The sequence below is a fragment of the Chiloscyllium punctatum genome, chromosome 11 (assembly GCF_047496795.1).
Source record: "Chiloscyllium punctatum isolate Juve2018m chromosome 11, sChiPun1.3, whole genome shotgun sequence".
Lineage (NCBI taxonomy): Eukaryota > Metazoa > Chordata > Chondrichthyes > Orectolobiformes > Hemiscylliidae > Chiloscyllium > Chiloscyllium punctatum.
In genome coordinates, this window is record NC_092749.1 from 113,072,370 (window position 1) to 113,088,801 (window position 16,432).

Consider the following 16,432-nt stretch of genomic DNA (forward strand, 5'->3'; position numbering starts at 1 on the left):
ATACGGGACCCAAAACTGCTCACAATATTCCAAATATGTTCTGACCAGAGCCTTATACAATCTTTGCAGTATATTCCTTCTCTTGTATTCTAGCTCTCTTGAAATGAATCCTAACATTGTGTTTGCCTCCCAATTGCCAACTGAACTAGCATGTTAACCTGAGGAGAATCATTAACTAGGACTCCTAAGTCACTTAGTGCTTTAGATTTCCAAAGCCATTCCCCATTTTAAAGAGCCTTCAACACTTCTATTCTTCCTACTTTCCCATATTGTATTCCAGCTGCCACTTCTTTGCCAATTTTCCTAGCCTTTCCATTTTCCTAATCAAGTTCCTTTGAAGCCTCCCCACTTCCTCCACACCACCCGTCCCTCCACCTGTCTTTGTGACATTGCAAATGTAGCAGCAATGCCTTCAGCTCCTTCATCCAGATCATTAATGTATAATGTAAATAGCTGTGGTCCTAATACAGACCCCTGAGGAACTCCACTAGTCACCAGCTGCCATCCTGAAAAAGACCCCTCTATCCCCACTCTCTGCCTTCTGCCAGTCAGCCAATCCTCTCTCCAGGCCAGGACCTTCCCCTAACTCCATGGGCTCTTATTTAGCAGCCTCCTTTAATGCACCTTGTCAACAGCATATTGGAAATCCAAACAGGCTACTTCCACTGGCTCGCCTTTATCTAACTTGCTTAATACCTCTTCAAAGAATTCTATCAGATTTGTCAGATATCACCAACTCCCAACCCCACCAGTCGATGAAGCAGTGTTGATTCAGCCCTATTTTACTATGTACTTCCAGATATTCTGCAATCTCATCCTCAATAATGGACTCTAAAATCTTACCAACAACAGGGTACAGGTCTCCCAGTCTCTGCCTCCTTCCATTTCTATCTGTTAAATTAACCATTTTCTGGCATTTTCCCTGATTTCAGTGATTCCTGAAAGATCATGACCTATGCCTCTACAATTTCCTCAGCTATCTCCTTCAGAACTCTGGGCTGTTGTCTGTCTTGTCTGGGTGATTTATCCCCTTTCAGAACTTCCAGTTTTCCTAACACCTTTGCCTTCATGATGACCATGACATTCACCTCCGCCCTCTGACTTTCTTGAAGTTTTGATATGCTTCTGGTGTCTTCCACCATCTTTGGAAAACTGATGCGAAGTACCTAACCAGGTCTGTCTCCATTTCTTTGTTCCCTATACGACTTCTCCAGCCCTATTTTTAAGCAGTCCAATGTCTACTGTAGCCTCTCTCTTACCCTTTCGATAGTGAAAAATACTTTTGCAATCTGCTGTTATATTACTAGTTAGCTTACCTTCATATGTCACCCCCTTTTTGCTTTTTATTAATTTACCCACTGCTGGTTTTTCAAGGCTTCCCAATCCTTTACCTTCCCATTAATCTTCACCACATCATATGTTTTTCCTTTTCCTTTAATGCTGTCCCAGTCTTCCCTTGTCAGCCATGGTCGCCTCATCCTTCCCATCATATGTTTCTTCTTCCTCGGGATGAATTTCTGCTGTTCCTCCCGAATTACCCTCAGACATTCCAGCCATTGCTGCTCCACTGTCTTCCCCGCTCGACTCCCCTTCCGATCAACTCTGGCCAGATCCTCCCTCATGTCTTTGTAGTTACCTTTACACAACTGTAATACTGTTACATCGGATTCCAGCTTCTCCCTTTCGAACTGCAGGGTGAATTCCACCATATCATGGTCACTGCCCTCTAGGGGCTCCTTCACCTTGGGCTTCCTCGTCATGTCTGTCCCATTACACATCACCAAATCCAGCATTTGCCTGCTCCCGAATGGACTCCACCACAAGCTGCTCCAAAAACACCTCATAGACATTCCATAAATTCCTTTTCTTGGGATCCACCACCAGCCTGATGTTCCCAGTCCGCCTGCGACCTGAAGTTCCCTATGATTATTGGAATAGTGTCTTTCTTACAAGCCTTTTCTATCTCTTGATTGATTTTTCTTCCCCACCTCCTAACTTCTGCTTGGAAGCCTGTACACAACTCCCATCAAAGTTGTTTTCCCTCTGTGGTTCCTCAACCCTACCTACACAGTTTCTACACCTTCCGACTCTGTATCACTTGACCAACAAGGCATCCCCTGTCCTGGGTGTATACTCAGAAAACAAGGATATCGAGGTCCCAACGTCATTCAATTTGTGCGTTCCCAAAGCACAAAGGTTTTTCATTTCTGGTGTCACGCCAATCTCCACCATTGGATTGGTAACGGATCACAAATCTGCCTTTCTCACAATAAGTGGAAACGTACATAGAACCTCAGTGTCCTTTCAAACTGCAGGGGATCAGCCTTTCAACTTGGGCTAGAAACCAGTGTCAGGAAAGTAGATTTGCTGCTTCTCATTTCAGGAATGCTCTGAGGCAGCCTCGTCGCGGACGGGTGAAGATGTTCCCATCTCCCTTGTCCTCCTGGCATCATTCACTTGACCATGAAATCGCTGCAGCCATTACTCTGGCAGGGTTAGAAATGCAGCTTCTTTTTAAAGTTCAAACAGAGTTGCTCCAGAGTCTGACAGAGAGCAGCAGATGCTGGCTGGACTTTATATTGAGGAGCTGAGTTTTCTGCCTTCCATTGCCAGTTTGATTGAGCCCCCCCCGTCCTCCTATCCCTGACCTTTGATGGTCTGTAATGTCCTCCATGGGCTTTGAACACACATTATTCAATCAGAAAACACATTGATTTACTGGTGGTGGTGAAAGATGGAACAAAAATACCACATAAGATATTAAAAACAGGCTGAGTTTTGGGGCGGTTGGGGTGCAGTGATAGTGCCCTTACCTTTGAATGGACAGGCCTGGGTTCAAGTCCCGCCTGCTTCAGAAGTATGTCACAACATTCCTGAACAGATTGATTAAGTATCCAAGAGCTGAGTTTTAGAGAGATGCAGTACGTTATCTCCCCATCACACTACTTTGACATTACTGTTGCACAGCTCAACATGATGGCTCAGTGGTTAATACTGCTGCCTTGCAGCGCCAGGGACCTGAGTTTGATTCCACCCTCGGTCTGTGTGGAGTTTGCACATTCTCTCCGTGTCTGTGTGGGTGTCCTTTCCTCCCTCAGTCCAAAGATGTGCAGGTTAAGTGCTTTGGCCGTGCTAAATTGCCGGTAGTATCTAGGGGTGTGCAGGATAGGTGGATTGGCCATGGGAAATGCAGGGCTATAGGGTGGATCTAGGTGTGATGCTCTTCGGAGGGGTGGTGTAGACCTGATGGGCCGAATGGCCTGCTTCCACACTAGGGATTCTATGAGCTCCTTGTGGACAGTGCTTGAAATGTATTTATTCCGTTGATTAATTGGACAATTTGGTTGTGGATCTTTGGGGGAAAAAAGCAAAGAAGACTTAGAGCTGTTGTGGTGCAGTGGCAGGGTCCCTACCTCCAAGCCAGGAGGCCTGGAATCAAGACCCAGCTGCTCCCGAGGTGTGTAAAAACATCTCTGAACAAGTTGATGAGGAAATAAAGAGCTGGCTTCTTCCCCATTGGTGATGTTGGCTTCTGGATAGGGAAGGGTAGAAACTGGGGTTTCTGTTAAACTAAAGGTATCCAATAAAACCCTTGTGAATCTCTGAAAATGCTTTGCTGCCCAATATAACATCTGGATGCCAGTCTATTAAACAGGTCTGCGCCATACCTCAGTTAAAACTGTATCCTGCTTGCTCTGGGATGGTAAGATCAAAATCCACATCACTTCTTGCGCCTGCCACACCAGGTCACTATCGGAAATGCCCACAAGGATGTAAGCTACTGCATTTTAAGTTACCCCGACTGACCCTTCCATCTGAACAACACAATGCTGAAAGATAAAGAGTGAAAATCTCCCATTGTAAACCATACAGTGCCAGCTCAACTCAGTCTGCAAGATGAAATCAGCAGAACTTGGGTCCAGTGAGTAATCAGTCAGATATAGAGCTAGCGAGGCTTTGATTAGATTAGATTACTTACAGTGTGGAAACAGGCCCTTCGGCCCAACAAGTCCACACCGACCCACCGAAGAGCAACCCACCCAGACCCATTCCCCTACACCTAACACTATGGGTAATTTAGCATGGCCAATTCACCTAACCTGCGCATCTTTGGACTGAGGGAGCAAAGGAGACCCACACAGACACAGGGGGAATGTGCAATCTCCACACAGACAGTTGCCTGAGGCAGGAATTGAACCCGGGTCTCTGGCACTGTGAGGCAGTAATGCTCACCACTGTGCCACCGTGCCGCACTGAAGGTAAGACACAGAGGAGCCACAATCTCACTGAAAAACAAAAGCAGACTTGAGGGGCTGAATGGCCTTCTTCTGTTTCTGACTCCTAGGTGCTGTGCATTTCCAATAGGAGTTAATAGATAAGTGACTACACTGGAGCAGATAGGAGAGGCCTCACTGATGGTGAAAGAGTTGATATTACCACAGATTCATCAGAAGGAACCATTAGTGTCACAGTTCATCGTTATTCTTGTATTATGCAGTCACATCCACAAAATATTTAGCGAGAACTGGGATGGCAAGAGGTAAGCTGCCTGCTGAGAAACTGTGGCTTTGTTCAGAGCAGGGTCAGGCTGGAGCTGAAACAAACCTGTGACAACAGCAGCAGTAAAGGTCAATCAAAGACAGGCTAAAGCACCCACATTCTAGCTGACCTTCTAAGCTTGTGACAAATTGCCATCAGTCGATGTCTGCTAATGACAACTGCACTCACGTTGATCAATTGTTTTATTTAAAGTGGCCGATAGGCAGCTTACAGGTCAGCCAATTTCACCTCTCCCTGCACTTGCTCAATGTAAAAAGCTTATTTCTCTGTGTTCGTCGTAAACATTAAATTGTCAGCCAGCTCCTTCTCCTCCTCGTCCCTCTGCCACTGGACCACCTCCCACCCCCATGGCCGAGCCCTTCAGGATTCAGCAGCACCTCCGAAAGTACACAGCTTTCTCAATAGATAACGTGAAAGAGGAGAAGTATTCAGCTCTGCTGATATCACAGCAGTTTCAAACCGGTGATGCAGTGCCAAGCACACCGATGGTCACTGATTAACTGGCTTGTCAACACTATGATTTCTGTGATGTTTAAGCAGCATCTTTTGTCAGCTCAGTATCTCTGTTGGAACCCTCCAGCATCACAGCCATTGGGATTTCCCTTTATGTGATACCTGCCTCTTCCCACCAGGGCTCCACTTGCATCCATTACTTGACTCGTACAGTCCTGTATGATCAAGCTCCATTGTATTTCATCCTGCGATTATCGAGCGAGTGAGTCAAGGCCACAGTCAGTGCTGTGAGAATCGACTGCAGCAGAGTCCCAGTGAACAGTGAGATCAGTCTAGGTACATGGGTTTAACTCAGGTAACCCTTCTTTTGTTAGGGTACTCTCACCCACCTACCCCTTCCCAGCTAAGTGCTGACTGGGTCCACCTTTGTTTGCCATTTATTTAAATGATTTGTTTGAGATGATAGGGGGCATGGTTCGTAAGTTTGTAGATGACACCAAAATTGGTGGAATAGTGGACCGTGAAGTAGATTATCTAAGGTTGCAAAGAGATCTTGATCAACTGGGTCATGGGGTTGAGGAGTGGCAGATGGAGTTTAATTTAGATAAATACAAAGTATTGCATTTTTGTAAAACAATCAAGCGTAGGACTGACACAACTAGTGGTAGGGCCCTGGGTAGTGTTATAGAACAGAGAGATCTAGGGGTTCAGGTACACAATTCTTTTAAATTTGTGGCACAGGTAGACAGGGTAGTTAAGGTGTTTAGCACACTTGCCTTCATTGCTCACAACATTGAGTATTGAAGTTGGGATGTCATGTTGAGGTTGCACAGGGCTTTAGTGAGGCTTCTTCTGGAATACTGTGTCCCGTTCTGGTTGGTCTGTTATAGAAAGGATATTATTAAGCTGGAGAGGGTGCAGAAGAGATTTACCAGGATGTTGCCAGGAATGGAGAGTTTGAGTTATAAAAATAGATTGGAAAGACTAATTCCAAGATTGGGACGTTTTTCACTGGAGTGCAGGAGATTAAGGGGTAACCTTAGAGAGGTTTATAAAATCATGAGGGCCACAGATAAAGGGAATGATCCCTGGGGTGAGTGAGTTCAAAACTAGGGGGCAGATTTTCAAGGTGAGAGGAGAAAGATTTAAAAAGGACATGAGGTGCAACTCCTTTACAGAGAGAATGGTTTGTGTGTGGAATGAACTTCTGGAGGAGGTGGAGGATGTGGGTGCAGTTACATTTAAAACACGTTTGGATAAGGACATGAATAGGAAAAAGATATGGACCAAGTGCAGGCAAATGGCACTAGTTTAGTTTGGGATTACCGTCAGAACGGACTGGTTAATAGACAATAGACAATAGGCCATTCTGCCCTTCGAGCCTGCACCACCATTCAATATGATCATGGCTGATCATCCTTAATCAGTATCCTTATCTCCATAACCCTTGATTCCACAATCCTTGAGAGCTCTATCCAACTCTTTCTTAAATGAATCCAGAGACTGGGCCTCCACTGCCCTCTGAGGCAGAGCATTCCACATACCCACCACTCTCTGGGTGAAGAAGTTTCTCCTCATCTCTGTCCTAAATGGCCTACTCCTTATTTTTAAGCTGTGTCCTCTGGTTCAGTACTCACCCATCAGCGGAAACATGTTTCCTGCCTCCAGAGTTTCCAATCCTTTAATAATCTTATATGTCTCAATCAGATCCCCTCTCAGTGTTCTAAACTCAAGGGTATACAAGCCCAGTCACTCCAATCTTTCAACATAAGATAGTCCTGCCATTCCAGGAATTGACCTCGTGAACCTACACTGCACTCCCTCAATAGCCAGAATGTCTTTCCTCAAATTTGGAAACCAAAACTGCACACAATATTCCAGATGCGGTCTCACCAGGACCCTGTACAGCTGCAGAAGAACCTCTTTGCTTCTATACTCAATTCCTCTTGTTATGAAGGCCAGCATGCTATTAGCCTTCTTCACTACCTGCTGTCCCTGCATGCTTACCTTCATTGACTGGTGTACAAGAACACCCAGATCTCTTTGTACTGCCCCTTTACCTAACTTGACTCCATTTAGGTAGTAATCTGCCTTCCTGTTCTTGCCACCAAAGTGGATAACCATACATTTATCCACATTAAATTGCATCTGCCATGCATCTCTCCAATCACCTACCTGTCCAGGTCACCCTGTAATCTCCTAACATCCTCCTCACATTTCACCCTGCCACCTAGCTTTGTATAATCAGCAAATGTGCTAATGTTACTATTAATACCATCTTCTATATCATTAATATACATTGTAAAAAGCTGCGGTCCCAGCACTGATCCCTGCGGTACCCCACTGGTCACCGCCTGCCATTCCGAAAGGGAGCCATTTATCACTACTCTTTGTTTCCTGTCAACCAACCAATTTTCAATCCAAGTCAGTACTTTGCCCCCAATACCATGTGCCCTAATTTTGCTCACTAACCTCCTATGTGGCACTTTATCAAAGGTTTTCTGAAAGTCCAGGTACACTACATCCACTGGATCTCCCTCGTCCATCTTCAGAGTTACATCCTCAAAACATTCCAGAAGGTTAGTCAAGCATGATTTCCCCTTCATAAATCCATGCTGACTCTGACCTATCCTGTTACTGCTATCCAGATGTGTCGTAATTTCATCCTTTATAATTGACTCCTGCATCTTTCCCACCACTGAGGTCAGACTAACTGGTCTATAATTTCCTGCTTTCTCTCTCACTCCTTTCTTAAAAAGTGGTACAACATTAGCCACCCTCCAATCCGCAGGTACTGATCCTGAATCTATCAAACTCTGGAAAATAATCACCAACGAATCCACGATTTCTCGAGCCACCTCCTTCAGTACCCTGGGATGTAGACCATCAGGCCCCGGGGACTTATCAACCTTCAGACCTAACAGTCTCTCCAACACCAATTCCTGGCAAATATAAATTCCCCTTGGACTGAAGGGTCTGTTTCCACACTGTATGACTCTATGATTCCAAATACCACCCTGTGTCCTGATGTACATATTAATATTGTTAATTAATCTGTGAAATGCTGCCACATGAAGCCTTCCACCATCCTGACTTGGAAATATATCGCCGTTCCATCACTGTCACTGGGTCAATGTCCTGGAACTCCCTCCCTTAGGGACTTTGTGGGTCAATCCACAGCACCTGGACTGCAGTGGTTCAAGAAGGCAGCTTACCCCCACCTTCACGAGGCAACCAGGGACAGGCAATAAATTCTGGCTTTGCCAGCAATGCATATATCCTGTAAAAAACTTAATTGAAAAGCAAAACGTATGTCCCTTTGACTGAGAAGAATTCAAAAGGTTTTCCAGGCATTTTGTTTATAAAAACGCAGTTTTGTTTTTTGACGTCACAGAATTACTCCATCCCCACATCATTCTCACTTTCTTCTGAATTGCCCTTCAGGAAACTGCTCCAGACTGCAAGTTGATTTGTGACAAAATTAAACTGGGTCAATTGCCTAATTTGTCTTCTTAAACAGGTGTGTCCTGGTCATGTACTTGCACAATCTATCCCCAGCTCACGTTTCCATTCTCTTCAGCTCACACGTACTCACAACATGAACCCTGCACTGCAAGGAGTCACAAGATGGTACACAGAACAGTCAAACCATTCCTGCTGACTACAAACAGGCCCGAAAAAATAACTAAGCTGCCAAAAATAGGATGGTTTCTCATTAATACAGCTAGGAAATATAGAGACATCCCTTCTCAGAGAGACAGTGACTCGCAACCATGTGATGTGGTGAGGTAAATAAGTTAGATCCTTTCAAAACGAGACTAGATGAGTACGTGAGGGAAAAGGAATATAGGCTGGAAGGCTGAACAGGAGGAAGTCCATATGGAATATAAATACTAGCACCTTGTCGGGCTGAATGGCCTGTTTTGCACATTTTTATCTCTGTAATTCCACACAATCCAATGTTTCATTTTAAAACAGACAATACAGAAATGCACATTCTGTTTCTGGTCTAATCAATAAAAAGATATATTTTATAAGTATTACACACAGGACAGATCATTCCCTTGTTTGATAAGGTTCAAGTTCGTGAAAACTGGACACACCAGTTTCAGATTCCACCTTCAAACCTTCAACTGCTAGTTTTACACACAAAGAGTTTGTTTTTGGTGGTTTAATTTCAGCTGCTTCCAAGCTTTCCATAAAGAGGGGAGAAGTGAACTGGGGATAGGGCGGCCCTTTAGCTAAGCGATAATTGGAAGAATGTGAAAAATGAAGTGTCAGATTGGTCGATAAAGACCAAAGGTCAAGGGGAGAGCTACAGCCTAAACTCTGTGCCAAATGTGCTCATTAAGACATCCAATCACAGTGCTTGTTTCACCCTATCCCATTAGTCATTAGACACTGACTGTTCCAGAGCTTGCTCTCTGCTTTTGGTCCTTTCTCCATATAAAAAGCAAGCTGCTATCTCCAGTAAATTGCTGCTTTGTCACCTGGAACATAATGTGGGCCCTTTTCCTCATCCAGATTTGTCTGCTAGCTCCCCAGATCCTGCAACAACCATCTTAATGTCCCTTTAAATAATAAATACAGCTGCCTTTTGTCTCTGGGTTACCACCAACCCACACACCATCCCCCCCCCACCACCACCTCCCACCCCCCCCCCCCCACACACACAGAGCAATCCACACAAACACGCAGCAACCCACTTGCACACAGAGCAACCCACACACACATACACACACACACATACACAGAGTAATCCACACACACAGCAATCCACATATGCAGCAACCACATACACACAGCAACCCACGCACAGACACACACACACACTCACACACACACACAGAGCAACCCACATACACACAGAACTACCCACACACACACACACACACACACACAGAGCAACCCACATACATACACACACACAGTAACCCACACACACACACACACACACAGGGCAACCCACACATCATACATCAAACACAGCAACCCCCCCCCACCACACACACACACACGCGTGCACACAGAGCAACCCACATACACACACACACACACACAGCAACCCACAACCCACACACAGAGCAACACACACACACACACACACACACACACACAACAATCCACACACACACAACAATCCACACACACACAGTCTAGATTAGAGTGGTGCTGGAAAAGCACAGCAGGTCAGGCAGCATCTGAGAAGCAGGAAAATCAATGTTTCGGGCAAAAGCCCTTCATCAGGAATAGAGGCAGGGAGCCTCCAGGGTGAAGAGATACAACCCATACACACATACAACCACCTACACACACAGCAATCCATATACACACACACACACATATGCATACACACAGAGCAATCCAGATATGCACACAGAAGCAACCACACGCACATACGCGCACACACAGAACAACACACACAGAGCAACACACACACAGCAACCTCCACACAGCCAGAGCAACCCACACACAGCAATCCACACACACACACACACACACAGCAACCCACACATCACACATCAAATTCAGCAACTCTCTCTCACACACACAGAGCAACCCACACACACAGCAACACATACAGAGCAACCCACACACACACAGCACACTGCATACACACACATAGCAGTCCACATACAACACAAAGATATCCATATACACACAGAGCAGTTCACATGCACATACATACAGAGCAACCCCCACATCAAGCATGAAACACAGCAATCCCCCCCCCACACACAGACACACACAGCAGCCCACACACACAGCAACCCACACACACACCAACCCACACATGCACAGAACAACCCTCATACACACACCACACACAACAACCTCCCCCATACGCACCACACCAAGCAACCCCCCCACACTCACCACACACAGCAACCCCCACACACAGCAACCCCCCACAAACACACCACACACAGCAACCTCCCCCATACGCACCACACATAGCAACCCCCCCACACTCACCACACACAGCAACCCCCACACACACTCACCACACACAGTAACCCCCCACACACACCACACACAGCAACCCCCCTACACACGCACCACACACAGCAACCCCCCACACACACTCACCACACTCAGCAACCCCCACACACTCACCACACACAGCAAGACACACACACTCACCACATACAGCAACCCCCACATACACTCACCACACACAACAGACACACACCACACAGTAACCCCCAAACACTCACCACACACAGCCAACCCCCACACACACTCACCACACACAGCAACCCCCACACACGCACCACACACAGCAACCCCCACACACACTCACCACACACAGCAACCCCCACACACTCACCACACACAGCAACCCCCCCACACGCACCACACACAGCAACCCCCACACACACTCACCACACACAGCAACCCCCACACACACTCACCACACACAGCAACTCCCCCACACACACCACACACAGCAACTCCCACACACTCACCACCACCCCCCACCTGCACCATACACAGCAACTCCCCCCACATGCACCACACACAGCAACCCCCACACACACTCACCATACACAGCAACTCCCACACACTCACTACCACCCCCCACCTGCACCACACACAGCAACTCCCCCCACACGCACCACACACAGCAACCCCCACACACACTCACCACACACAGCAACTCCCACACACTCACCACACACAGCAACCCCCACACACACTCACCACACACAGCAACCCCCACACACACTCACCACACACAGCAACTCCCCCCACACGCACCACACACAGCAACCCCCACACACACTCACCACCACCCCCCACATGCACCACACACAGCAACCCCCACACACGCACCACACACAGCAACCCCCACACACACTCACCACACACAGCAACCCCCACACACGCACCACACACAGCAACCCCCCACACACACTCACCACACACAGCAACCCCCCACACACACTCACCACACACAGCAACCCCCACACACACTCACCACACACACAACCCCCACACACACTCACCACACACAGCAACACCCCCCACACACAGCAACCCCCACACACTCACCACACACACCAACCCCCCACATGCACCACACATAGAAAACCCCCACACACAGCAAACCCCCCCCCACACGCACCACACACAGCAATCCCCACACACACCACACACAGCAACACCCCGCACACAGCAACCCACAAACACAACACACATCAACCCACACACACCACACACGGCAACCTGCACACATAGAGCAATTCACACACACAGAGCAATCCACACACACACAGAGCAACACCCCTAATCAGCCCCCCCACACACACAGCAACCCTTCCACAAGCGCACGCGCACACACTGAGCAACACACACAGAACAACCCCCACACACACACACACACAAACACCAACCCACACACACACACACACACACACCCCAACCCACACACACCACACACCAACACACACACACACACACACACACACACACAGCAATCTACACACATGGCAACCCACATACACACACACACACACACACAGCAACATATGCACACACACAGAGCAACACCCACACACAGCAATCCCCTCCCCCTGCACACACACAGAGCAACCCACATGTACACACAGAGCAACCCCCTCCCCCCAAACACGCACACAGCAACCCAGCCACATGCGCACACATATGCGCACACACACTGAGCAATCCACATGCACACACACATACATGCACACATGCATCCGTACACAGAGCAACACCCCCACACACACAGAGCAACACCCCCACGCGCACACACACACAGAGCAACACCCCCCTACACACACAGAACAATCCACACACACTGACACACATAGAGCAATCCACATACCTACAGAGTAATCCACATAGACACACAGAACAACCCACACCCGCACACAGCAATCTACACACACACTCAGACACAGAGCAATCCACACACAGGCACACACACACACAGCAATCCACATACACACAGACAGTGCAGCCTACACACACACACAGAGCAACCCACACATCACATAAACCTAGCAACCCCCGCACACACACAAGAGCAACACACACACACATAGAGCAACCCATACACACACATACGACCACCTACACACACACAGCAATCCACACACACATATACACAAAGAGCAACCCACACACACACACAGAGCAATCCAGATACGCACACACAGAGCAAACCACACACACACAGAGCAACACACTCACAGCAATCCACATACACACACACAGAGCAATCCAGATACGCACACAGACAGCAACCCACACACACACAGCAAGCCACATACAACCACATACACACCCACATAAACACACGCAGAGCAAACCACGCACACAGAGCAAACCACACACACACACACAGAGCAAACCACACACACATACACAGTGCAACCCACACACACACATACACACACACACAGTGCAACCCATACATTACACACAGCAACCCACACACACACAGAGCAACCCATACACACCTACAACCACCTACACACACACAGCAATCCACATACACACACATACACACAGAGCAACCCACACACACACAGAGCAATCCAGATACGCACACAGACAGCAACCACACACACATGCACGCACAGAGCAAACCACACACATAGAGCAACACACTCACAGCAATCCACATACACACACAGAGCAACCCATACACACACAGCAATCCACATATGCACATACACAGCAACCACACACACACACACACACACAGCAACCCCCACCACACACACACAGAGCAACCCACACACATACACACAGTAACCCACACGCACACAGCAACCCACACACACAGAGCAATCCAGAGCAATCCACATACACACACAGACAGAGCAGCCCACACACACAGAGAGCAACCCATACACACATACAACCACCTACACACACACAGCAATCCACATACAAGCACAGACAGAGCAGCCCACACACACAGCAATCCACATACACACACACATAAACACAGAGCAACCCACATGCACACTCACAGCAATCCAGATATGCACACAGACAGCAACCACACACACACACGCACACAGCAACCCCACACACAGAGCAACCCACACACATACTCACAGAGCAATCCACCCACCCACACAGCAACCCACATTTACACACAGAGCAATTCACATAACACACAGCAACCCACACATACATAGAGCAAACCCCCCACACACACCACACAGCAACCCCCACACACACACACCACATACAGCAACCCACACATACACACAGAACAACCCAAACACACACACAGCAGTCCACATACAACACAAAGCAATCTACACACCTAGAGCAGTCCACACATCACACAGCAAACCACACACACAAAGCAATCCACATACACACACACAGTAACCCACACAACAACCCACATACACACGCAGAGCAACCCACAAACACACAGAGCAACCCACACATCAAACACAGCAATCCCCCCCCCACATACACACAGCAACCCACACATACAGAGCGACCCATACACACATACAACCACCTACACACACACAGCAATCCCCACACGCACACACACGTGCATACAGAGCAACCCACACACTCTCAGAGCAATCCAGATATGCACAGACAGTGACCACACACACACACACACAGAGCAACCCACACACACATACACACACACCCCAGCCTACACACAGAGCAACCCACACACACATACACACACACCCCAGCCCACACACAGAGCAACACCCCCACACGCTCACACACAGAGCAACCCACACACACACCCCAGCCCACACACAGAGCAACCCACACACACCCCAGCCCACACACAGAGCAACCCACACACACCCCAGCCCACACACAGAGCAACCCACACACACATACACACACAGAGCAAACCCACACACACACACACAGAGCAACCCACACACACATACACACAGAACCCACATACACACACAGAGCAACCCCCCTCCCCCCAAAAACACACACAGCAACCCAGCCACATGCGCACACATACGCGCACACACACTGAGCAATCCACATGCACACACACATACATACACGCGCGCATCCGTGCACAAAGCAATACCCCCACACACAGAGCAACACCCCCACGCGCACACACACAGAGCAACACCCCCACGCGCACACACAGAGCAATCCACGCATACACAGACACACAGAGCAACCCACATACCTACAAAGTAATCCACATACACACACAGAACAACCCACACCCGCACACAGCAATCCACACACACAGACACAGAACAATCCACACACACACACAGCAATCCACATCGACACAGACAGTGCAGCCCACACACACACACACACACATACACAGTGCAACCCACACATCGCCCAATCATAGCAACCCCCACACACACACAGAGCAACCCACACACACTCATACACACACAGTAACCCACACGCACACAGCAACCCACACAAACACACAGCAATCCACAGAGCAATCCACATACACACACAGCAACCCATACACACATACAACCACCTACAGACACACAGCAATCCACATACACACACGCATACACGCAAACAGCAACCCCACACAGAGCAACCCACACACATACACACAGAGCAATCCACCCACCCACACACACAAACAGCAACCCACATACACACACAGCAACCCACACATACACAGAGCAACCCAAACAAGCACCACACAGCAATCCCCACACTCACCATATACAGCAACCCACACACACAGAACAACCCACATACACATACAGACACACAGAGCAACCCACACAGAGCAGTCCACATACAACACAAAGCAATCTACACACACACACAGAGCAGTCCACACATCATACATCAAACACAGTAACCGACATACACACAAAGCAATCCACATACACACAGCAACCCACACAACAACCACATACACATGCAGAGCAACCCACATACACACAAACACAGAGCAACAAACAGACAGCAACCCACACACACAGAGCAACCCACACATCAAACACAGCAATCCCCACCCCATACACACACAGCAACCCACACATACAGAGCAACCCATACACACATACAACCACCTACACGCATACAGAGCAAACCACACACTCACAGAGCAATCCAGATATGCACACAGACAGCAACCACACACACACAGAGCAACCCACACAAAGCAATCCACATACACACACACACCTCAACACACACACCCCCCAGCCCACACACAGGGCAACCCACACACAGACACCCCCCGACACACACACACAGAGCAACCCATACACAGAGCAACTCACACATATGCGCGCGTACACACACACACAGAGCAACCCACACACAGCAACCCACACAAACACACAAATAGAGCAACCCACACACACAGCAACCCACATACACACACAGAGCAACCCCCTCCCCCTACACACACACAGCAACGCAGCCACACATG

General features: G+C 48.2%; 1 protein-coding gene across 4 annotated transcripts in view; it reads right to left on the reverse strand.

The window, feature by feature from the left end:
- The window catches only part of LOC140483348 (homeobox protein Meis1), a 302,240-nt gene that overhangs the window by 171,608 nt on the left and 114,200 nt on the right, over positions 1–16,432 (reverse strand). The gene's annotated exons all lie outside the window — the stretch shown is intronic.